This window comes from Arvicola amphibius, chromosome 15 (genome assembly GCF_903992535.2).
Source record: "Arvicola amphibius chromosome 15, mArvAmp1.2, whole genome shotgun sequence".
NCBI classification, from domain to species: Eukaryota; Metazoa; Chordata; class Mammalia; order Rodentia; family Cricetidae; genus Arvicola; species Arvicola amphibius.
This window is the reverse complement of record NC_052061.1, coordinates 51388342-51414083: the sequence shown is the minus strand read 5'-3', so window position 1 is coordinate 51414083 and position 25742 is coordinate 51388342. Positions and strand designations below refer to the sequence as shown.

Sequence of the window (25742 nt, the reverse complement as noted above, 5' to 3'; positions counted from 1 at the left end):
CTTCCTGGGCTGGCCGGTGAAGCCACACTGAGTCATCCTGAGCTTCTTTTGGTGTTGGCCCTGTGTTCTGAAATATTCCGACTGTGTTGCCCTACCTGGTTGGCTGTGCATAGTTATTATTTTTGCAGATTAGAGTCACCACCTTTTTCAGTCTTTCTCATCACATGGTTTCCTACTTCAGGCTGTGAGAGATTTAATTCAGTTCTGTGGGCGTTTATGGGGTGTTTGCAAGTTGGTAGCTGCATTATTACAAACCTGCCTCCTTGTTTTCCACTTTGCCTGAAGCCTTTGATTTGCATGCTCCATGCCAGTGCTCAGCCTCCCTTGGTAGGTTGTGGAGACTGAGAGGCTTGTCACAGAGAGGAGTGGTCCTCGGTTGACTCTTCCTCTTTGTTCTCCTTGCCTTGTCATAGCTGTCTGATGTGTACACAAGACTTTGCCTGGCAATCTGTCGGCTCCCTTTTTAGAGTGGGAAGTCAGGGAAGTGGAGGAAGAGAGAGGATATTAGAGGAGAAAATGACTCTTTCCATTGCCTCTACCAAAGCAATAGAGTACACTCAACTGGCTTTTTACAGAATTGTAGATAAATATGGATAAAAGTCACATCTTCCTGAATACAGTGAGTTATCAGAATGGACGGTAAAAGACGACTCGTTTCTTGGACTTTTCCTCTCATACCATATAATTGGTTGCAGAACTTCAGTGTTCATGTCAAGTGGTGACCTATGCCTCGGATGTGCACATAAAGGTTCAGATCTGAGCAAAATGAACTTAGGAGGAGTCCTGTTCTGTTGCGGAAATATTCGGTATCCGTTAGCCAGAATCCCCCCCCCCCCCCCCCCCATGAAAAAACAGGTCCATAATTTTCCATGGATACATTCATTCATTCTCTTACAGAAGTGGTTTAGTCTGTGGGAGATACGTCTGCATGAGTTTATTTTCTCTTTCATACCTTTCTTTTTTTAATTGATTTTATTGAGCTATATGTTTTTCTCCGCTCCCCTCCCTTCCACCCCCTTTCCCTTCCACCCTCTCCCATGGTCCCCATGCTCCCTGTTTACTCAGGAGATCTTGTCTTTTTCTACTTCCCACATAGATTAGATCCATGTATGTCTCTCTTAGGTTCATCTTTGCTGTTTAGGTTCTCTGGGATTATGAATTGTAACTAGTTTTTCTTTGCTTTATGTCTAAAAGCCACTTATAAGTGAGTACATATTATATTTGTCTTTCTGGATCTGGATTACCTCACTCAATATGATGTTTTCTAGATCCACCCATTTGCCCGCAAATTTCAAGATGTCGTTATTTTTTACGTGCTGTGTAGTACTTCATTGTGTAAATGTACCACATCTTCTTTATCCATTCTTTGGTCGAGGGACATTTAGGTTGTTTCCAGGTTCTGGCTATGGCAAATAATGTTGCTATGAACATAGCTGAGCACATGTCTTTGTGGTATGATTGAGCATCCTTTGGGTATATACCCAAAAGTGGTATTGCTGGGTCTTGAGGAAGGTTGTTTCCCAATTTTCTAAGAAATTGCCATACTGATATCCAGAATGGTTGTGCCAGCTTGCACTCCCGCCAGCAGTGGACGAGTGCCCGCCCCCTTTAGTGGGCCTGCTCCGGCAGAGGTCCTCGTGCCTTTTGTTCCCAGAGCTCGTGGCACACTCTCGTTTGTGTTCTGGATGAGTGGTAAGTCAAGCATGTATCAGGAGATTCCTATGGCGGTGAGATCTGCCCCTTTGGGTGTATAGAAATAGAGATAGCACAATTGGGAAAATTTCAGCTGGAGCCGTGTGCCTGTTGTGAACACCTACCGGCATTTGTTTGAGTCTGTCTTTTCTTAGTTTACTATGGTTATTCTTAACCTGCATCCTTAAAATAGAGAATACACAAATATGCTTCATCCTCTTCGTTCTCCGTTGACTTAGTGAGCACCACTTCAGGTTTACTCTCTAGGGCGCCCAGGCTGAACATGTTCAGGGCATTGTGAGTCGGAGCTCTGATCAGCCGCTGCCCAGAGCACAGCACACAAGGCTCTCGCTGTGCTGCACTTGACCATGGGTGGTCCAGGGTTGGAGCAGAGCTCAGCTCTTAAGATAATGAGTATGAATGGTATCTTTTCATTTCTTATGTTTTGCTTGTCTATAAGCAAGTGCTAAAGCAAGCTTGCCGATGATTATAGAACAGCTGTGCAGGCCCGGTCAGGGGCCTTTGTTGTGTCTGGGTGGGGATGCCTGTACTTCGTACTTCCTGACATAGAACATCCTATGCATGAGCCTGCATCCCTTTACTGAAGTGGTTTACAGGCCAGGTGCAGGAGAGGATGCTTCTGCAGGTGCTGCAATGACCTCTCCCTACTCTGCCCTGTGCCAAAGCAAGTGTGAAGAGCAACTGTCTGGGCATGAGAATGAGAGTGGCCGAATAGGGAGCTGGGCGAACAGAGGGTAGGAAGGCCGCCAGGCCTGAGCTGGCTGCCTTGCCTACACATTTGGCTATTGTGGTTATTATGGGGTAGAGCTTTGTAGCATTACTGTAGCAGGAATCTATTGGTTCTGAGGTTTTCCTTATTCATTTTGTCTATGGTAAATGCTGATAGGCAGAGAATTTCCTGTATCACATAGGGTAGTGATAATTATTTTTATTATTAACTCCCAAAATTCACAAAGAAGAATTAATTTAATAAATTTAGGGGGAGAAGATAAAAATACTGAATTCACTGCAGTGGCATTAGCCAATGATTTTTGAGTGTAAGAAGCTCCCTGGTTATGTTTATTCATTTTTACCAACTATTTGTCGATTGCCTGTTACACCTTAGGCTCCTGCCTATCAAGAACTCACTGTTGAATGCAACAGACATAAAATAAATCATGTAAGAGACTGAAAATTGAAGCAGAAAGTACAATGTCCTTAGGGTACAGTTGGGAACAAGGGCACCTGTAAGCTCTATAGCGGTGTTCTCTCCTGGAGATGTCAGAGAAGTGCATAGTGGGGACCTTTGAAGCCATGGAAGAAGCTGCATAGACCCGAGAGGGCCCTGTGAGATGTAGGGCTAAGAGAATGCCTTATGAGCCCCCTGTGAGCTCATCTTGGACTGAGAAAACTCCATGTGACGTGAGAGACAGGGCTGAGATGAGTGTGTCATGTGAGGCGAGGAACTTGCTCCAGAGCTGAAAGGATGCTCGTTATGAGGTATGAGAGATGATCCAAATCTCAGATGTTTCCCTATTAGTCCTAGCCGCGTTGAGATGGGAGTGGCGGGTCTGACTGAGCTTCTGCCCGGTGAATACCTTCCCCACAGTGTCTGGATGAAGGCGTGCGGGCCTCTCTGCTGCCCTCTGCTCCACAGCCTTTCCTTTGCCCTGTGGCATCTTCCAGTCAAATATATCTTCCTCCTTTCCAGGGAGGAGTATCCCATGAGAAATTTCTTTTGGTGCCATCTGAGGTCACTTGGACTCTTTCTGTGGGAAGTCTGGCTTCCTGCACTGGGCAGTGAAATTCTGGTGCCAAGAATTACATCTTGGTGTGGAGAGCACATAGGTCTGCATGTGGGTGCTAGATGTGCTACATAAATATTTGTTGAATATTGACTACTTCAAAGGGTCTCTGTGTCCAGTGTCTCTTCCTTTCCTGAGTAACTGGAAAAGAACCAGAGTAAGGATATGTCCTTAAGCCACCCAAGTTGCAGTGTTGTTCACATTGGGAATCCACAGGGTCCTGACCTGCCACACTGCACAAACAAACGTGCGTGCGTGTGTGTGTGCGTGCGTGCGTGCGTGCGTGCGTGTGTGTGTGTGTGTGTGTGTGTGTATGCATGTGCGCACATGTGTGCGCGCGTGCTAGCCTGAGTGAGTGGTCAGCATGTTAAGCACACACCATCATCTGGAGTCTTAGTGTCCAAAGCACATTTCCAGGAAGGGTGATGTCATCTGATGTCCATGTACTAAAGGCCCCTGTGACCAATAGTCCTAGCGAGTATGATCTGCACCTAGCACCAAACTGTTCATGTTCTCAATTTGTCTTCTGAGATGTGAGGGCTTTGGGGGCTTGTGGGGATTGGGCTGGTGTCCACTGCTGCTTGTTCATGTCGTTTCTCAGGTTGGTGAAGGGCATGAGGTGACCATGCCCAGTTGCATAGGATGCTGAGGGGAAAAAGGTGACCCCTTTATTGACTGCCAAAGCTTTTGGGCCATGGGCAGAGAGGGACAGGGCATGGTTTGGCATGCCTGGTTTTGCCTTAGAGAGATCTCGGTATATCGACAAAGAATTATCATTTCTTGGGGTTTTTTGTTTGTTTGTTTGTTTAATTTTATTTTTATGAAGCAAGGTCTGTTGACTGGCCTGGGGTCCAGCAGTTCCGACAGGAGCACCCCACCATGCCTGCCTTTTCCCTTGGGTTCTGGGTACTGAGCTCAGGTCCTCATGTTTGCACAGCGCACAGGTCACCAGCCGAGCCATCGCCCCAGCCATCGCCCCAGCCCCAGGGATTTTCCTGTTACAATGAAACAACAAAACCAGAACATAAGCTGGGTGCTGGTGCCACACGCCTGTAATCCCAGCACCCAGGAGGCAGACTCAGAGGCAGGTGGATCTCTGTTAGTTAGAGGCCAGCCTGGTCTACAGAGTGAGTTTCAGGACAGCCAGGGCTATATAGTGAAATCCTTCCTAGAAAAAAACAAAACAAAACATAATCTTCCTTGGTTGCTGGCTTTTCCCTATTGCCAGTGAGGTTGTCTTCTTACCAGTTGGAGGAAGAGCTGGATGGAATGACTGTATGTCAGTGCTGGATGCACTTTCTCAGAAGCCCCTTCTTTAGGAAACCTGCTGGTAGGAACAGGTGTGGGGGAGGGGCGAGTCTGCATGGTTGGTTTCTGTACGGAGCATCTTGTGATGTGTCTCAGCGCAGCCAGAGGAATGCAGACCTTCCTGCCCCTCTGTTGTGTCCCAGCTCATGCTCATGGCAGTTGCTGGAGAAGACAGCTTTGCTGAAAACCCAGTTTCCCCTCCTCCCCCATCTCACCGCCTGGAGAGCCCAGACAGCCCTTGCCTCATTAAGCCACCTGTAAAGGAGGAAGTACAGACAGGCTCCAGAACCACCATTGCTACGTGGAGAATCTGTGGCTTCCTTTCCTGCCCGTAAACAAAAACAGCCAGCTGAAAGAGTGGGCATTGCTTACTGTGGGATGCTTGCTGCGTCAGAGGAAGGAAAAGCACTTTTCCAGAATGTTCATTGTGTAGGGCATCTCACTATAAACTACAGAAAACAGAGTAACGCAGGAGGGCAGACATGAAACTGACTATAAGCAGTAGAATTTTGTAGATGTAACTTTGTGTTTATGTCGGGTTTTATAGTGTATGCATTTGAGAACAGAACCCTCCTTAGAGGAGAATGGAATCTTGATTACTGAGAAATATTGATGCTTCAGAGATGCCTCTCTTCCAAATTCTGGATGATCGTACTGTGTTTGCAAGAGACACATGCCGTTTGCAGTGCAGTAATGACTCCCACATAGGTCTCCCTGGTGACTGCTCAGTGTGTCACACGTAGCCTCCCTCTTGCTCATCCTCAGCGTCAAAACCATCACACGCACAGAGTGCTGGTGTCCTGTTGCGGTGCCTGGGAGGTGGGCGCTTGCCTAGTGGCTGCTGTGAGGTGGGTCGGTGAACACTTGACATTACCTAGTTATTTAACGTTAGGACATCTTTGATAAATACTTTGGCTTTGGGGGAGGTTATATTGTGGTAAAATAAGCAGTTTGGCATTATCAAGTAAATTGATATGTATGTAGCTGTGGTGTCTGTCTGTCTGTGGTTTTCTGTAAGACTAGAGTTCCAAACCTGGTAAGGCAGCTTCCTCTTCTCTCCTTCCCTCACCCGTCCTGCTTCTGCTTTGTGTCTGCACTGCTCCGGGAGCCCCACGTAAGAGAAATCGTCTCAGCCTCTGTCCCTTTGTGACCTGTGTATCTTACTTAGCAACTCTCAACATTCATCCATAATGTAGCAGATGTCAGAATTTCCTTCCTCCTTGAGGCCGAATAGAATTCCATTGTATGAATGGGCCTCATTTGTTTATTAGGCCATCAATGGACACTTGGGCCCGCTCCAATGTCCGCCTGTGGGAAAGAGAGCTGCTGTTAACCTGGGCTGACACATGACCGTGGTTCTCAACCTGTGGGTCATGGCCCCTTTGGAAGGATTAACAGCCCTTTCAGTGGGTCACCTAAGACCACCAGAAAGCACAAATGTTTACCTTATGATTTATAACCGTAGCAAGATTACAGTTACAAAGTAACAACAGAAATAATTTATGTTGTGGAGGGGGAGTCACTAACACAAGGAATGGTACTACAGGGTCTCAGCGTTAGGAAGACCGAGAACCACTGCTCTAGAGCCTGCTTCAGTTCTTTGGGGTACAAATCCAGGATCCCACGGCAAGGCTGAGGAACCCACTGACTGGGCTTCTGACTGTATAGGTCCAGTTCCAGAGAACCCAACACCCTCTGCTGGCCTCCAGGGTCACTGTATGCTTGTGGTATGCATACAGGTAGGCAACACACTCAGATATGTGTAATCAGTCCTTAGAAGTATTTCTTGAAATGATAATACAGAAGGGGTATTGTAAAAACTGGAAATAAACCTTTTGCCTTCTGTTATAAACAATGTTTTTCAAAAATAATTCCTCCAAGGCAAGAATAGCAGCGTGCAGCTGTCTGCGTTTGTAGATCTCCATGCATGGATGCAGAGCAGGCAGCTGGGTTCTTTTACCTGCTCCTTTGGTCAACCTTTGACACTATCACGTGTCAACTCCAGGAAGCTCCATTACAGGCTGTGAGAGGAGGGAGGGGAAGGAAAAAGATAAGATAATGCTTTGGTGCCGTTGAGGAACCTGATCTAACCTCCTGGGGTCCCCAGAAAGAGCTCGGGTCCCAGGGATTCTGCTTGCAAGGAAAGCTACTGATGAAATTTCCCTCAGGAATTTGACCAGGTCTTTTTCTTCTTCTGCAGGTTCTTGCTGCAGTCTGTGTGAGCTCCAGGCTCTGCACCGGAGGCTGCAGTCTTTCTAGGTAAGCTGCTTTTAGGCTGCCATGCAGACCCAGTTACCCTCCACAGCTGGGTCCCAGTAATGGTTCTTTGGAAAGGCTGTGTTCTTTCTCGGTGTATTGGATGTTGTGGGTGTTTTCACTTGCAGCAGATGTGGGGAGCAGGGTTGGTGGGGTTCACATAGGCTCCTTTGAACTTTGGAGTTGCGTAAATGGGGAGAACTGCTTCAAACCAAGCTTCTGACGAGTTTCTGTGGGTGTCTGTGTTGTGTGTATGAGGGTCTGCATTTTATAATCAGCTTGTACATGTCTATACAGAGTGTTCCATAAGTAAGAGAGACTCAAGTGAGCATATTGTGGGCAAAGGGCTGCTCACCCATCCTGGAGGACACAGGATGTGGTGGGGCATGCTGAGAGGAGCTGTTTGGAGTCAGCTGGATGAGGCAGACAGGACAGATCGTCAGCTAATCCTGGATGAGGCAGAGAGGACAGATCGTCAGCTAACCCTTTCAGCCTGGAGTCAAGGCTGCGCTGTCCCCTTCCAGCCGGAAATGAGATAGATCTGTGAGGGGCCTGTCGGGGGTGGCCACCTAGCATACGAGGCCTCTAACCTATGTCAAAACAGTTCCCATTCTCCCCTGTCCTGCCTCATAAGACCACTCACTCATGTGTGTGTGCACACCTCTACCAACATGTGTGCTTTCTGCCTTTGCCCCAAAGCATTTCAGTGTCTCTTTCCTAGGAGTAAAAGAACTGTGTGCATTTGGGGCACAGTGGTTCAGTTACCAACCTTGAATTATTTGATACTGACTCACTTATACCCCCATCTGTTATCAGCAACCCAGGTTTTTTATCATTTGTCCCAGAGTGCCTTTCATGGCATAATCCACCTCCATACAGTGTCCAGTCCGGGGCTTTCTCCATGCACAGGGCGAGTGCATGAGACTCATGTGTGGAGAGACTATGGAAGTCTCTGTGCGGAGAGAAGTGAATGCCGAGGGTTGGAGGCAGAGGGACCGGGTGGCTTCTCTGGCACAGCTGTGTTCCCTCCTGATGGGAACCGGAAGACTCTGTCCATTTCCTCTGCTCAGGGAAGCACTTGAGCCTGAGTGAATTCTGCTGTGGAAACAAGACTGCAGGGAGGTGAGGAGCTTTCCAGCACAGGAAATAGCGGGAGGAAAGACCCTTGCCTTCCTTCCAGTGCTGTAGACTCCTCCTGCTGGGTGACAAGTCAGCTGTCAACGCCAGGTGGACACAGATGAGGCCCCTCTGGCGTTTCCTCACCTTGGAGAGCTGCTGGAAGCAGCTGTGCCCGGGTTTCTCCAGCCTGCAGGGTGTCCAGGGTGTCTTTCTAGACCGAGGCTTAGCGGGCGGGTAATCATGGGGAGTAATGTCCTGGGCAGGTCCTACAGTGTGCTCAGGATGAGCGGCTCTGATGCTGCTAGAGGTTTTAGGCATCTGTATTTTTGTCAGAAATCATAGTTTATGTCATTATATAAAGATGTTATTTCATACAACCCAGAAACATGAACTAGAGGAAATGTCCTTGTGTGGAAGCTCTCTCCAAAGGAGATCAGTGCCCACAGACTTCCTGGAAATCCAGGCACATTTACAGTCCAGGTCCATTTAAAAAGTGGAACCACCTGGGTGTGGTTCTGCAGACCTTTGATCTCAGAACTCAGAAGCAGAGGCGGGTGGAAATCTGTGAGTTCAAGGCCACCCAGAGCTGTTGGTACCCACCCATCCCACTCCAAAGGAATTAATAGCTCAGAGGGCGAAGGCATTTGCCCTGCAAGCCTGGCAACCTGAGTTTAGTTTCCAGAAACCACATGGTAGAAAGAAAGAACTGAGTCCCACAAATTTTCCTCTGATCTCCACATGCACACAGTGGTACATGTGTGTCTCTCTCTGGCCGATACACACATATGTACACACATGCACCTGCAAACCCGTGGAATGTACCATCCTGCTGTGTACCAGACGGGCAGTGTGCTTCACTTTGGGAGGTGTTTACAGTCCTGCTATAAAGACGTCCTCCTGTGTATTCCCTTAGTGAAAAGCCGCTGAATTGGCTCTTAGTTTCTGAATGCGAAGGCTGGGCTCTGTCACAGAACACATTGTAATTTCATAAGCTGTTTCCTTTCTCTGGCTTGTTTGTTTATGTGGCGCGTTTGTTTGGTGGCAATGGCAGTGGAAGGTTTCGTGAAGGAGGCATTCACCGAGGAACAATGGGGAGCGCTCAGACTTTGATTCCTTAGTGAAATAACTGTTTTTGTTCTGTGGAGCTTGTCTCTGTTAATTAACCATGTGTCTGAGAGCAGTTGGGAGAATCCACCACAGCCTGAGTCACCCCGCCCAGGCGCTCCTGCCTTCTGCTTTCTGTGGGCCAGGTTCTTGGGGATCTTGGGGCTTTTGGTTTCCCCCACACCTGCCTGGCCACTGTGAAGGGCTGTTAGGGAGATGTGAAGAGAGAGACAGAGCATGCACTACGGCGTGGGAACCACAGAAGTGGATCTGCTGATGGAAGTCTTTGTTTATATTAAACACAGTGGGGTTAGCAGCCATCTTTGCCCTGAGTCTATTTCTATGTACCCCATTGTGTCCTGCTAGAGAGGACACCAAAGCCCCAGAATGAGGCTGGCTGAAGGAACTCGGGTCTGGTGCTAGGGCTGTCAACTTTGAGCCATTTTGGCTCGGATATCTTTAAACAAATATGTTAGTACACGGACTTTGAGTGGCGGCGGCACATACCTATACTCCTAGCATTCAAGAGGCTTTGGCAGGAGGATTGTGAATTCAGGACCAGGCTGGACTACATATGAACACATTGTGAGTGAGTGAGAGAGAGACAGAGAGAGAGACAGAGAGAGAGAGAGAGAGAGAGAGAGAGAGAGAGAGAGAGAGAGAGAGAGAGACCCACGCACACATGAACACACACCCCAAAGGTGAACTTGACGGAACCTGAACTGATTTTTTGTTAGGTGCACCCAGGGCCTTGCCTTATGCTTGGTAGACGTTGTGTGCTTCACTTTCCATTTAAGCAAATTGCACTGAAGAGCCCCACCCCAGTCAGTAGCCTCTGGGAGGGGCAGGTCCCGGTGAAGCTGGGAGCCTCCCTGTCCCGCCAGGAAGCAGTGTTTATAGGTGGGCTGTGGGAGCATCTCCTGTGGTGATATCTGCTGCTGGACCTCAAGACTGGGTGGTCACGTCCAGCTTGGAGAAATAACCATACAACAGTCTCAAGCTTTCTGTCAGATTTTATTAACGGGACACTTACTGCACCAATATAGCTACTTAACTATTATTTTTCTGAAGAAAAATTAGCTGGATTGTTGGAAATATGCTTATGACCTGTTATGTCCATGAAGCATAATCACTCTGTTTTGAAGGGCCTACAGCAAGAATTGAATCTGAGCCAGATGGGACTGGCCATGGGCAGGCAGCACAAGGGATCCTGAATGATGTCTTCCATCACGGAAGAGATGGCTTGCATTTTATGGCCTCCTTCTGTTCCATGCCTGCCAATCAGTACATTTTCCATTCTGCTGGTGGGAGCGTCAGGTGGGTGGTTACAGCCGGTGAAAGCCGCTTGGTCTCTCAGTTGGCTGTGTTATCTCTGCACTTTTTGCTTTAGGGTTTAATAGCTGGGAGCCTGCTAAGCTTCAAGGTACAAAACCAGAAGCTGAGTCTGGCTCAGAAGTGACCTAAAATAATCGCGGTTCCGTTCCTGCAAGCATTCCCCATTGATGGGACTGTTGGTGGTGGTGTTAGGGTCAGCTCATGAGCCCTGGCAGCCCCAACAGCCTTGGCTCAGCTGCTCTCCTCAGTAGACCACTTAGAGGGACAAGTGACAGTGAAAAGCCAAGAAAGGAGCTTTATTCAGTGTGGCCGCACTGAGAAGAGGAGCCCAGATGCCCAGTGACCCCTCCCTGAACTTCCGTTCTTCAGAGCACCGACAGGGGCTTAGGTTGAATAGGGGATAAGAGGTGTGCGTAGCCAAGCAGTGCTGGTCCAGGTGTGGTCCCGCCCGTCACCCATGCGTTATCGTCTCAGCTCCAGTCTGTCCTGCATGGTGGTCTGACTGGTTGTCAGACTGGATGACGTCTCTTCCTGGGAGATGCGCTCTTCCTCGGACTGGCACCAGGCATCAGCCTTTGCCTTCATGAGCTGGGACATGGGAGATGGACACAGACGTCCATAGAGCAGGGCAGTCACAGGAGCAGGATGTCTCCTGGGCTTGGGTTGAGCCATCTGCAGCTTCTCTACTGCAGGTGTGTCCTCTTCAGAGCGCTCAGCACACAGTCATTTTCGCATCTTGGGCTGGCCCGGTATCCACAGTAAAACTTCATGGCAAGGATTCAAACAGTGTATTGAAAGAGAAAATGTGACTGTTGAGTAAGAGTCAGGGTTGGAGGAGGTGAATGTGGCTTTTAAGTTTTCCATTTGCTACGTGTCCCCCGTTTCTGATGCTGCCTCTCACGGTGCTGTCTGTTCTGTCCATCTGTGCACTCCACAAGGGCGCTTGGCTTCTTGGTTGTATAGACCATGAGGCTTCAACCTTCACAGTGGTTCACTCTAGACTGGTGTGTGTGTGTCCGTGTGCACACGTCTACATGCAGGTGCACATGCGTATATATCCATGTGGAGGACAGAGCCACTCTCAAATGTTATTCCTGAGGTACCTTCCACCTTGGTTTTGGTTTTTTTTAGATGGAGTCTCTCACTGGCTTGGGGATAGACTCACTTTAGCAATAACTTGTTGGCCATTGAACCCCATAGACCCACCTGTCACTGTCTCCCCGAGCACTGAGTTTAGGACTGTGTACATCTGTGCTGGATTTTTTTTTAAACATGTGTTCTTGAGATCAAACTCAGGTAGGTCCTCATGATTGCACGGTAAGCACTTTACCCACCGACCCCCATACTCAAAAGTGATTTTATTGCCTGCTTTGGTGGCTAAAGCAATGGACCTGGCCGTGTCAGGATCTCTATGTTGCCTTAAACTCTTAGCTGCCCACTCAAGAAACTTTTTCAAAGAGTTAATTGGATGTAAACTATGTCGTATATGCGTTGGAGGAGGGAACTCATGCTGCAGTGTACGTGTGGCGGTCAGACGACCGCTTGCACCGCCACTTTCTCCCTCCACCTTTCCATGGGTTCTGGTGATCCAGCTTCGGTCACTAGGCCTTGCAAGCACCTTTACCTGCGGAGCCATCTTGCTGCTAAGAAACTTGAAAATCCTGTTGTTTGATATTTAGGAGTGGGCTCAACAGTGAGTTACCAACATCTGGGTGACCTCTATAGGCAGTGGAAGTGGAGAAGCTGCTTTGGCGCAAGGGAAAATTAACAAGAACAATAGTAATTGTCATAATGTAGACATCACGTTTAAGGCCACTTCAAGGGACAAGAAAGTTCTCTCTAGTGGCCAAGAATAAGTAATGTCATGGTCCTGGCTTGAGTTCTTGGCCATTAGCAGCCTGCCCTCTCATCTTCATGGGAAGTGTACAAGGACTGAGGTGGTTCACCCTGTGGTCCAAGGACACAGAGTCTGGGGGAGTGTCCAGGGAGGAAGGCAGCCAGCTACAAGTGCCTGGTGCAGAGGGAGTTCCATCCTGCCCTCCTTTCCCCACCCTTTGTCTATTGTGTGAAGCTTAGCATACAGGCATTACTTTCCTGATCTGCCTGCCTGGGAGTCACACTATTTTTAGGCACTACTCCACACAATAGGTTTATAAAAAGGCTATTGAACCTTTTGAGGCTGCTGTGTTCTGTCTGACAAGGCTGAGTTATGAGCAAGTTTCCCGCCTCACTCTTCAGGCGTGTAGGATTTTCTCTTCTTCATCTTCTTTCTTCTTTTTCTTCCTTGGAAGTCACCAGAGTGACTTGGGGGATGGGGTTTGGCGGTCTTGACAGGCAGGGCCAGTGTCTGCAGGGCCCTTTTGTGCCCTCTCCAGCTCTGCTTCATAGGTGTTGGTTGAAGTTGCAACTTTTTTTAATTTTTCCTCCTTTTCCTTTTAAAACGTGCTAAAATATGCACAGTTAGTGCTTCTACTAGGAAAAGTGAACAGGGAGGTGTTTTCTCTCTGAGTCTTTTGTGTCTTGAGTTGTTTTCACCAAGGAAGGGATCCCCTTGTCTGGGCCTGGATGACCAACCAATCAGGAGAGCAAGCACCGTTTAGTACTTCTTGTTGTTTTTAAAAGCCCACTTAGGGGAGGGCTATAACTAGCTCAGTTGGCAGCATGCTCGCCTGAGCATGAACGAGGACCTGGATTCTATCCCTCCATGCCATACAAACCAGGGTGGTGACCTAGGTGTAATCCCAGCACTTGGGAAGCAGAGGCAGGAAGATGACAAGTTCATCCTTGGCGGCAGTGTGCTCAAAGTCAGCCTGGTTTTTATGAGACCCTTTTGTAACAGAATCAATAGGAAGAAGAGAAAAAGCAATTGGATCTTGTTAGTTTCTTATTTTAGGCTCTGAATTAGTTTGTTCATCAGGATGGAAGAACTGACTTTGCCATCCCTGAAATGGAAAAACAAAACAACACACACGCACACACACACGCACACACATACACACACACACACCCCTTATAAAACTTGATGCTCTCATGTGCCCACAGGATAGATTGGTCATTTCTTTCCCTTGGTATCTCTCAAGAAAGATGCTATACCAAGCAGTTTGCTGGACTCATGCTGTGCAGTTGACTTTTTCAAATGCACAACTTCATGGAGACCATTCTCAACTAATTTTCTTCTAGGCAGCTAGTTAGTGAGGATTTTCTTAGCGTTCCTTGTAGGGGTTGGGAGGCTTGCAGTTGTGTGATGACCTTGTGGTGCTTGCAGAGGGGGGCTAGCACCTCCTCTGGCTGGCCGTTACATTTGTGTGATTCTCCTGGCATTGGGAGATGCTCCTGGGATGTCAACCACCGTCAAGACAGGTGTGCATCTTGGTTGAGGGCACCATTTAAGTTCACCTGGCCCCTGAGCCACCCTTCCATTTGCTTTCTCCGGTGTCTGTCATTGTCCTTGGGCAGCCAGTTGGCACTGATGCTTTGCTCAGGGCTCCTTGGGTGTTTGGCTCTATGGAAGCTGTTTAGTGATTTTAAACAGCATCTCTGCTCATAGATCCATTATCAAGGTCACTGCACACAGCATCCTGTATCCCCTTCCCTGTTACCTCTGATGTTGATTCAGTAGTCATAGGGTGGGACCTGGAAGATGAAATTTCCACCAGGCCCTCCTGAGGGAGTTGTCCATGTGGACCATCAGTCGTTGAACCATAAAAACCTAGGTAACAAATAACTTACCGAGGGTAAGAAAGGTCAACCCCATTCACTCGTCTTTGTTCGTACCTGTTCGCAGTGCAGAGTGCCCCACAGGCTTCTTAGGTTGCCCACCCAGATGGAGGAGATGACTTTGCTTGTCGATATTTTCTGTTGCTGGAGAAGTCAGGTGACACAGGGTCATTGTGTAGATTGCATGTCCCACCAGCCCGGACTACGGGCTGAGTGGAGTCTCACTGAGTATGTTCGTATGTTGAGCTACTGGTAATTATCTTATTTTTGGCCACTGTCGTGGTCTGTTTGTGTCTTGTGGTATTCTGCTTTGCACGCTGGCGGGTGTATGAGCTGTGAAGATGTTTTATTAGAAAGCACAGGTTCTCTTCAGGGGTGATTCAGAGCCTGGGAGGGACATGTCGAAACTGTAGCTGAATTCATATTTCATGGTGACAGGTGCCTCTTTGTAAAAACAAAAACAAAACATCTTTTGTTGTTTTTATTTGGTGAGAAAGAAACTTGGTTTGTAACCCAAGATAACCCCAGATGCAATTGTCCTCCTGCCTCAGCTTCCTGGGTGCTGGTGTTCCTGATGCAAGCCACTATACCTCATTTATAAATCCATGTAAATAACCAAAGACCGCCTTCTCAGCAGTGAGTGGACTCCTCCCTCTCTTGTCTGCATAAGTGAGGTTAGGGAGCAGAGGGTAATTAAGGGGGAAGTGAGGGTGATGTATTCTTCGCCTTTCTGAACCAGCATGTCTTGATCTCTTCCCATGGAGTTGGTCTTCCTCCTGGGGACCGGGAGCTGGGAATGCCTAAATGAAAGGACTCTTCATACAAGTGAGCAGGGATGTTTCCCCTACAACACCTGTGGGTCTCGACCCCTTTAGCGAACCTCTGTCTCCAAAAATATTTACAATATGATTCATAACAGTAGCAAAATTATAGTTATGAAGTAGCAATGAAGATAATTTTATGGTTGGGGGTCACCACAACATGAGGAACTGTATTAAAGGGTCACAGCATGAGGAATGTTGAGAACCATTATCCTAGAAGATTCATTAATGACCGATGGGGTATATATACTCCAATGGTTGAGAAACTTCTGAAGGGTCTGATTTGATCAAATAAGTTACTCTAATAGCCAAGTTAGCAGTTTCTGGCTGTCTTCCTGGTGTCATGCTTGTAGCTAGCACGTTCAGGCGAAGGGACCATGATACAAGCTGGAAAACGGCATTGCAGCTCTCATACTGTTACCCACGTAAGAACAGAGACCTGTGTGGGGGTGGTGGTGGTGGTGTATGCATATATTCATGTGACTGTGTGCACATGTGTGCATGCATGCACATTTGGAGGTAAGGGTTTATGCCATGTGTCTTCCTTGATAACACTCCAGCTTATATTTTGAGAGACAGTCTCTCACTGAGTCTGGAGCCCGTTGGTTAGGCTAAGGTCGCTGGCCCTAAGCTCCAGGATCTGTCATTGCTGGGATTATAGACATGGGTGCTGGGGACACAACTCAGATCTGCATTTTCCACGGCAGGCACTTTACCCACTCAGCTGTCACAAGCCTTTGGTTTAGTTGTTTAAATGCAAACTGAATTTCTTTCCTGAAAGACAAAGTTCATTAAAGGGGATGCTGGTACCTGGTGGTTGAGCTCTGCAGAGGGGAAAATGTTGATTCGGCCTGGTGGATTCCCGGTGGCATCTTCATACTCCCAGGAGCCAGCAGCAGGCAAGTTGGCTTTGGCTCCCTGCTGGGCTGGGAGAACTACTTTCTGGGGTCCCCTGGGTAAGTTCAGACACTCTGCTACTTTATATAATTGCAGTCAGTCCCCCACCCACCATGGGATGAAGACCCTGGAGTGTGAAATTAACACATCAAGTGAATTTGATATTGCAGTAGCCTTGGGCTGGTTTTTGCAAATTAAATTTTGCAGAAATTAGCGTGAGCCTTGCAAAGGCGCATTAATTTAATGCCATCGACATTGAGCTACTTCCTTGCACTTCTACCCCGAGACAGAGAGGATGGTTCCATGCTAGGATAATGAAGGACCCTAGCTGTGTAAATTTTCTGTTTGGTGAAAAATGCCATGGGCTGAAAAGTATTGCCCAAGTCAAACTCCACCTCATTCTGCACACATTTAAAGATAATGTGAATATAAAGGCTGAGGAGGCGCAGCAACCAGAAGAAATGAATTTTCTAGAGACTTTCATTAACTGAACTTCAGAAAAAAAAAGTTGATTTTTCTTTCTGAGGTGGATCTGCATCTCATGATAGCCAGGCTCACCACCCTGGCAGAATGCCAATGCCTGCATAGAAATTCAAAGTATAGAGGAGGGTTGCTCGGGCACCTAAAGCCCAAAGCAGGAGTCAGCGGTGCCATGGCTTTAGGGCTGGGCTGCCTATCCAGTAGTTCAGAGTCCCTTTCTGTCTGGATGCCAGAACTTGCTCTTTGGCCATGTCCCATGCGTATGCTTCAACTTGGCTTGTCATGTGTGTTTGTAACATATACATATGTGTGCGTGGTATGTGTGGTTTCTCACTGTTTAACATTTTTAAAACTGTGTATGTTTGTGTGTGTGCTTGCTTATGCAATGTACCAGGTGGAGTTCTCTCTGCTGCACCTTTGTCTTCTCGGGTTTTTACTCCTGTGACAAACACTGACCAAAGCACGTTGGGGAGGAAAAGGTTTATTTTTATTTGGCTTTCATATCCAGAATCATGGTTCATTGTTGGAAGCCAAGACAGGAAATCAAACTGCATGGGAACCTGGAGGCAGGAGCTGATGCAGAGGCCATGGAGGGCTGCTGCTTACTGGCTTGCCCCCATGACTTGCTTAGCCTGCTTTCTTATAAAACCCAGGACCTCCAGCCCAGGAATGGCCCCACCCACAGGGAGCTAAGTAAGCCCTCCTATATCACCAATTAAGAAAATACCCCACAGGCTTGACTGCGGCCTGATTCTATGGAGGCAGTTTCTCATGGAAGCTCCTCCCGCTGAGATGACTCTAGTGTGTGCCAAGTTGATGTAAAACTAACCAGCACGGCATTGACGCTGCCTTGACCATTCTCAGACAGTGTTCATCCTTCAGCTAAGCTGTGTGCTGCTGCCGGAACCACCCACAGCCTTCTTGAGCTGGGCCAGTTATGACTTCAGGGTGCTTTTTGAGGACCTCATGGCTACACTACCTCCAGGCAGCTGGGTGTCAGCTTGCTGGCTCATGCCTTATGATGGACAGATCTTTCCTCCTCTCCTCCTGTGATGGAGATGGGTTAGTTAGGAAGAGACATTGTGCTTTCTAGAACTCTTGATATGAGGGTGTTTTCTATGTCTAAGGGTCCTTTCCATGAGATTTCTGAAGGCAGAGTTTCAGCACCCCCGCCTCTCTCGTGTGTACGTTTGAGTGTGTGTGTAAGTCAGATTAGTATGGAACTCAATATGTAATCAGGTTGGCCTTGAACTTGTGACTCTCCTGCTTTAGCCTCCTAAGTGCTGGGGTTACAGATGTGCACCATCATGCTTGACCTGGGAGGGACCATATTGCAGCTGTCTCCTTTGTGTAGGACTGGATAATACCTGTCAGATCCTCACACAGCGGGACAGTTTGGGGCTCTGTATTCTGGTCATCTGTCATAGGATGTCATCTGTAGTTGGCACTTCTGGGGCCACTCAGGCAGCAGGTGTGAGCGGTCAGAGTTGGGCTCACCTACCCCAGCACAGTGCGGTGTTGGAGGAACCTGAGATAGCCCTCTGTTGGGCTTTGCATGGGGGCAGTGCCGAGAAGCAAAGGGAGCTCCCTGCTGCCTCCTACCTGCACCTGCACGGGGAAGAGCAGCTGCAGGTTGTGGAGCCCATTTGTTCTTTGGATTGTAACTGATTTTAAAGTCAAGACTTCAACAACCGAACTATATACTGATAGAAGTAAGCAACTTCTAGTTGGGCATAGCTTTTATTTCATGGGTAGTTCTAAAGGTAGAATGATTGAGAAGAACACCCGACTTTGCTTTATAGACACAAGGTGGTGAGTATTGTAGTTCTTTTCTGTTGCCGTGATGGAACACTCTGACCCGACACAACTTATAGGAGGAAAGGGTTTATTTCAGTGTATGGCACCCATTCATCTTTGAAAGGAATCTGGGCAGAATCTCAAGGCAGGAACTTGGAGGCAGGGGCGGCCTGCTACACTGCCGTGTTACCTCTCACAAGGAACTCACTTTATAGCCAAGAATTACGGCAGAAACTAGGGAGGAAGCTGCTTGCTGGCTTACCCTCAGGCTAACGCTTAGCTAGCTTTCTGACACAGCACAGACCCGCTTACAGAAGAATGTTGCTGCACCCAGTGAGTGGGCTGGGCCCTCCTACAGCGATTAAAATCAAGACAGCACCCCACAGACATGCCCATAGTCTAAGGTAATCTAGGCAGCTCCTCTCAGATTAGGCTAAATTGTCAAGTTGTCTGGTAGAGCGGACAGGACAGTGTGCTGACTCTGTCTACCCCTTAAAGGTTTGTCACTGGGAACCGCTCTTCAGGGTTATTCTAATAGAAAAGAATTGACCCTTTTTGAACCTGTTTGTTAAAATTAAACTATCAAACTCTGTGGAATGCCTGTGTCACCAGATCCTGCAGCTTCAAGGCCAGGCTAGGACGTAAAACAAGCAGGGTTGCAGCAGACCCACGGTTCTGGAAGGAATGCGTCCTAGAGTGTGTGATAGTACCAGCTATGTGTGTTACGGAAATAGCATATTCTCACAGAAATAGTAAGTGTTTCATTTTTCTGGGGTACAGCCCATTGCAGAAAGTGACTAGAGGGAAACCTGAGTGCCTCCTTGAGCAAGAATAAAAACTTCACTATTTTTAGGGGTGCGTGGTAGAAAGGCTTTGGTGTTTGGGAGGTTAGAAAACAAGTTTGTTAAAAATAGGACCTTAAGTGTAAACACTTTGTTTCCTGGTCCCTTCTTCTAGCACAGCCACAGAGCGGAATCATCCTGGGGTGAGCTTGCTCCCATACGTGGTGGCATCTCTGTGAGTTTGTGTTTCCAAGGGTCTGGTCGCTGGTGAGCTGTGGCTAACTCTCAGATTTCCATCCCTTTGTCTTGCTCTTTGTGTCCCCCCCACTCAGATGGGCTTATAGTGGTCACTGATACTAATCAGAGGGATAGACGGATGTTAAGATAGAAATTTAACACAAAATGTATTCGTTTCAGTTCTTAATTTTGTCGGGGAGAATGTTAGATGTGAGACGGCAGCCAGCATTGAGGAAGGATTTGGGTACTGCTCTTGCCCTGGGTAGAGGGTTATAAGTTGGCTGAAGCCAGGGCTCATGCTCTGCTCAGCTTCCTTCATCTGTCTCAAGGCTCTGCCAGTTGGCGGATTGCTTATCAAAACTTGAAGGAGAAGATGCATGTTTATGAGGGAGCGATTGAATGTGTACATTTGTACAGGTGTAGGGGTGTGTACGCCTGGGCTAAAGAAGATGTCAGGTGTCCTCTGTCACTGTCTGTCTTATTCCCTTCAGACAGCATCTCTCACTGAACTTGCAGCTAGGCCGGTGAGCCGTGAACCCTAACAGTCTTCCTGTCTCTCTGACCCCACAGCAGCGTCGGGTTACGGGCGCGCGGGTGACGACGCCCGTCTCTGTATGAGTGCAAGTGCTTCTGTCTCAGGCCACACTGTTGTCACTGCTGCCACTTTCCCTGGTAGAGGAAGGCTGGCCCAGGTCTGCTGTCTGCGCCATTGAGATGTTGGTTGAGTTGATGGAGTCTTTGGTGCTGCCTTTGAGATCCACAGGCTGCTTCTGTTGGCACTGATGGTGAGAACAACAGCCCAGAAAGGCAGAGTCAGCTGTTTTCCAATGTGCCTCTGAGTTGTTCTGGCTGATGGTACCACTGTTGTCAAGGTTATTTCTTGTGCAAATGAAGGTGGCTGTGAGGCTCCTGAGGCTGGCAGTCCTCTTTGCCCAAGCTAAGCTACCCTGGCATCGAAATTTCTCGATTGGTTTGGAAGATACAGAAAAGGGGGGGGGGGGGGTAAACGCCCTCCAAACCCAAAGCACTGTGATAAAGCCTGGCTCACGGGTGACTGAATAAGAATGTTCTCATTTAAAACCCTGAGAACAGTAAATATTTGGCACCCTGTAGCGCAGCCTTCCTCCTGCGCTGTATCTTGGTTATTTAGCCTTCTGCCAGGCTTCCAGAAAGCTGTTCCTGTGAGTAGCGAGCACTCTGAATGCAGCAAGGTGCCGCTGGCGACTGATGGAGTGGGCTTGTTGATAAGTATTTATGCAGCAGCAGCACAAATGTGGACAGTAGCGGTGCTAGTCTGCAGCGTGGGTTTCCGAATCCCAGGTAAGGACTCACGCAGCTGGTCTCCATGCCTGCCCGAGCTAGAGCCATGAAGAAGCTCCCTGTGGGTTTCCTCCATCAAAATGTTCCATCCAGAGCTCCTGTCTCTCTGCAGCTGATTTTAGAATGATTCAGAATGCCTTCCTTCTTGCTTGCCATCTGTGATAGCAAGGAGTTAGATATGGGGAGACATAAAGATTCAAGGAAGAGACAGTGGGTAAGCTGTCCAAGCCTGAGGAACTGAGTTCAAATCCCCAGTGTTCATGTAAAAGGCTGGCTATGACCATGGGTCCTGACGGTGAACCCAGAGCTCTGGAGGGTGGAGACAGGAGGGTCGCTGAGGTTTGCTGACTGCCAGACTGGTTCCCAGTTTAGTGAGAGACCTTTGTTTCAAGGGAGAGTAACAGACAGACAGGGACACCTGACATCCTCCTCTGGTCTATACCCTTCTTCTGCATGTGCACACAGCACACATAATGCACACACACACACAGCCAAAGTTAACACAATGAAGAAGCAGAGTAAAGCTGATCATGTTTTTGCATGTTCAAACTCCAAGTTCAAGTTGGATCAGCAGGGTGTTGGTTCATAAAACACTTAAGTTTTCCCTCCTTAAGTTCACTCCTCTGTCCCTAATCAGGCCGACAGTGACCTCACCTCTCCCAGAAAGCATCATCCCGTCTACATGAGCCTTCCACAGACAGGACACTGGACTAGGCCCTGGCCACTTCTAAGTATTTTGTGAGGCCTTAGCAGCCTGGTCCGTTCTGTAGTAGACAGTAATCCCCTAGCACCACAGTTGCCTGGAGTGGGCAGCTTTCCTTCAAGAAATGAATGGAAGCCCAAAGGAGTTGACTTCCCAGGAATAGTAGAGAATTCTCCCAGGAGAGCAAGCGGGTGGACTGGGATGAGAAGGACTAGGAGGTAGACCTCAGCAGAAAAACGTGCTGGAGTCGCTGGGTATGTGAAGCTGTAGGCGGGCCAGAAGCAGAGTGCTGGCAGGGACCAGGGCCTTTGAGGTTGCTCCTGCACCGTGGCTGGTGCAGTGCACACCCAGCATACAGGGTCGGGTCCTGTGCCCTCTGTAGTTACTACAGGCATTTCCGTTCTTTGGAGTTTTTCCACACCTCCGGCTCTCCAAGGCCCCTTGCTCTCTGTGGAGGCGCCTGCCCCTGCTACCCTTTACCTGTCCCCACCTTCTCCAAGTCCCATACTAACCCCCTTGCACCTCCTCCCGGGGTGATGTCATCCCTGTATGATGTGCCCCCTCCTTACAGTTTACCTGGACCCCATCTGTGCACAGACACTGTGTTCCCTTGGAATTTGGCCCTCACAAGGTGACCAGCTGTCTCTCTCCTGGGACACCAGGCCGTGCTGGCCAGGGCTCAGCTCATGTTTGTTGCCAGCGTCAGTGAATGGCGTGTCACTAGTGAGCTCATTCCTGTTTGGGTCTTCTGTGAGTCCTCACACTGTGGGAAGTACCTGCCACACAATGGAGCCATTTGGGTTCCAAGTTCACTGGGACTTGAGCAAAGGCTGCCAGGAGACAGGAAGAATGGTGGGGAGCCTGTTGTTTGTGGTCTGTGCTGGTCCCCAGGGTAGGGGCGGGGTCTCCTCTGCTGTGTTTGCTCATCCTTGGAGCCCCGCAGAGCTCCAGGAAAGTTCTGTCTGCCTCACAGAAGTCATTGGGAGGCTCCGCCTTCAGCGTCGCCATGATTACTGCACTAATATTCATTTGAGTATTTATTTTCCTGTTGCTCCAGTAATTACGCTGTAGCAAAGCTTGACTGTAAAAAGTGGATTATGTAATTACCTCTCTAGAAAATTGGCTTTCGACTTGCACTTGGGAATAGTGTCTGAACAGATGGAGATTCCGCTGTGGGACACGTGGGTCTCTCCTGGCCTGGTGTGTGTCGGGAGAGCACCTCTGCACAGCACAGGTGTTCAGTGAACTTGGGGGTTACCATACGCGCCCCAAGTCAGGTCCAGCCAATTAGAAGAGTCAAGTTAAAGGTGAAAAACAGAAAATTGAGACTGAATTTCTGTGGCCACATTGGGAAGAGGGACAGAGATAGCAAAGGCTCCACGTCTGTCTGTGGGTTCCTAAAATGAGAGCATCCTCACATGAACATATCTTGAAAAGCGGGGATCCTCAGGCAGGTGAATAGAAGACAGCTCAAGAGTGGAGGCTGAGTCTTCGTCCTCACAGTTAGATGGGACCAGCAGAGGCCACTGGATGCTTCCTTCAGAGGGAATTAAGGTCTATCCCCCAGGGCTGTGAACTAGTTCTTGTAAGAGCAAACTGTTCAAAAGAGGGAAATCCAACCCTAAATTCCTGGTTCCTTGCTCACACTGAGCCATGCTCAGAAATTTCCAGAACTGGAACTAAACTTTTCCCTATTAAGAACCTGGCCAGCTGCAGGGACCTCATTTTCGTAACAGCAGATTAGTCCATGGTCTCCCCAAGACATGATCTGGGGGCTTCCTGTGGATGCTGGCCTCCACATGTTTTCCCCATCTGTGTGTTCTACATCCGAAGTCTTGGCTTTTCGTGTGTGTGTGTGTGTGTGTGTGTGTGTGTGTGTGTGTGTGTTCCTGTGTTGTGGTGGGCATCCCATGTGATCATGTGTAGGGCACATGACAACCTCCTTTGGTGTTGCTCCTCAGGCACTGTCCGCCTGGGTACTGGGGACAGGATCTGTCACTCAACCTGAAGCTCACAGATGAGGTTGAGGGGCACTGCCTAGCAAGCCTCTGGGATCAGCCTCCCTGCTGCTGTGTTACAAGGCCATCCAAACATGTCCAGCCTTTTCTGTGGGCCTAGGGATCTGAATGCAGATCCTCACAGGGACTCCTGAGTTCCAGCACGTGTCTGAGACAGGGAGGAGTGCAGAAGACAGAGACTCCCATCGGTGCATAATTTGCCTTCTAGAGTGTGAACTCTGGAATACTCCTGGTTTTTGAATAAGGCTATTATTTACGACTTATTTAAAGGAGTAAGACAGAGACAGAGTTGCTGGGGGTCTGGTCAGCCAGTCTAACCTAAGAGCAAGTTCCAGGTTCACAAGAGGCCCTGTGGTGGAATGTGAGAAGCAACTCCTATGAGCTGCCTTCTGCATAGCTTCGTATGTGTGCTGTGATATTCTGTGCACCTTCTGACATAGCTTCGTGTGTGTGCTGTGATACTCTGTGCACCTTCTGCATAGCTTCATGTGTGTGCTGTGATACTCCTGTGCACCTTCTGCATAGCTTCATATGTGTGCTGTGATACTCTATGCACCTTCTGCATAGCTTCGTGTGTGTGCTGTGATACTCTGTGCACCTTCTGACATAGCTTCGTATGTGTGCTGTGATACTCTGTACACCTTCTGACATAGCTTCGTGTGTGTGCTGTGATACTCCTGTGCACCTTCTGACATAGCTTTGTGTGTGTGCTGTGATACTCTGTGCACCTTCTGACATAGCTTCGTATGTGTGCTGTGATACTCCTGTACGCATATAAAGTAAATAAACAAATAAATGGAATACAAATTTTAAATGAAGAGTGACTGAGCAAAATACCTAACATGGATATCTGGCCTCTGTACACTTGCCTGCTCACACACAAAAATTATAAAATTAAAAAAGGAATCTCTGATTGTTGGGTGATGCCTGGGCCCCTCGCGTGCCGGGACTGCAGCTGTGAGCCACCACACCTTGTTTCTGTTTGGATTTTTTTTTCTGTAGACAGTTATGTTTTGTCAGAATAAAAAGGCACATGTTTCAGTTGTTTAGCAAGGAGCACATGGTACTGTGTGGCTACAGACTGTTCTTTGGGCAGTAGGGACACTTGGAGCTAGACCCAGGCACTGTGCAGTGTAGCCTCATCCAGCACAGCCTGAGAGCACAAGGAAACCTTCCCTAAAATAACTTCTCACTGATTCTTGGACAGCTTGGCTGTTTCTCTGTGTCTGGGGAAAACAGTAGGTGGAGAAGCCTGTTTCTTGTCATGTGTGGCTTCCAGTGTGTACAAACAAGGTGTTTCGCTCACCGCATACAACCACACAAGGAGGAGGGGATCTGCAGTTTTCTTGCATTCTTCTTCCTTTTTGTTTTTTTGGTGTGTTCATGGTGGTGGGGATGGGCGGGGTCTCAGGTATCTTAGGCTGACCTGCCTTGAACCCACTTTGTATTCACGGACGACCAGACATTCAAAGCCCTTGTAGGTGAAGGCACAGGTCCGTAAAGCACCGCTTAGATACTTTCTGTCCTGTGTGAACTTCCGTGTGCTGGCCAGCTTTCTGTTACTATAGCATGAATCTCAGACAGTTATCGTATAAAGATGTTTATTTTGGAGGGTCCTAGCCATATTTTCTGAGTCTGAGGGGTGACAAGTGACACGACTTGTATCTGTCTTGTGTGCACAGACAAACTCAATAGTCTCAGATCAAATAGCTTCCATTGAGTGGAAGCGTTCTGAAACATAAGCCTTGCAGCTGCTTGGCCACAAGAAGAGATGGGTTTTGACATTTACTCTCTGTCAACTCTCTCCTGTCACTTGTTGTGAATCTTGGCTGGGAAGGTGGTTTACTCATTACTTTTACAGTAGCATGATTATAGTTCACGCAAAAGTGAATGCCTAACAGGAGACGGTGTGGTTTGATTCTTGAAACTGTATAACAGTTTTTTTGTGGTGGTGGTGTGTGTGCTATTTCTTAGTTTTGCTCAAAGCCTATTGTTTGTTTTCATGCACATGAGTGTTTACTAGCATGTGCTTATGTGTACCGCATGTGTGCATTGTCTGCTGAGGTGGAAGAGGGTGTTGGCTCTCCTGGAACTGGAGTTACAGTCGTTAGCCACCCAGTGGGAACTCAGACTCATGCGCAGTCCTCTGTAGGAGCAGTCTGTGCTCTTAACCACTCAGCTCCCCTTGCCCGCAGGTTTTTGTCTTATAGCTTGTTCTCTCTTGTCCTGGGAGCTTTGATTACTGACGTGTGCCATGTGAAACTGGCAAGGACGCTGACCCTCAGGACAGTGACAGAAGAGGTCAGTGGAGCTGAGCCTCCATCCTCAGAGCCACACTGAGGATTACGTGG

General features: G+C 48.3%; 1 protein-coding gene across 4 annotated transcripts in view; it reads left to right on the top strand.

The window, feature by feature from the left end:
• The window catches only part of Sipa1l2 (signal induced proliferation associated 1 like 2), a 154228-nt gene that overhangs the window by 40924 nt on the left and 87562 nt on the right, over positions 1–25742 (top strand). For all 4 annotated transcript variants that reach the window (XM_038312779.1, XM_042054231.1, XM_038312777.1 and 1 more), the window contains exon 2: positions 7006–7064. The gene's annotated coding sequence lies outside the window, so the exon portion shown is untranslated. The remainder of the gene's footprint in view (positions 1–7005; positions 7065–25742) is intronic.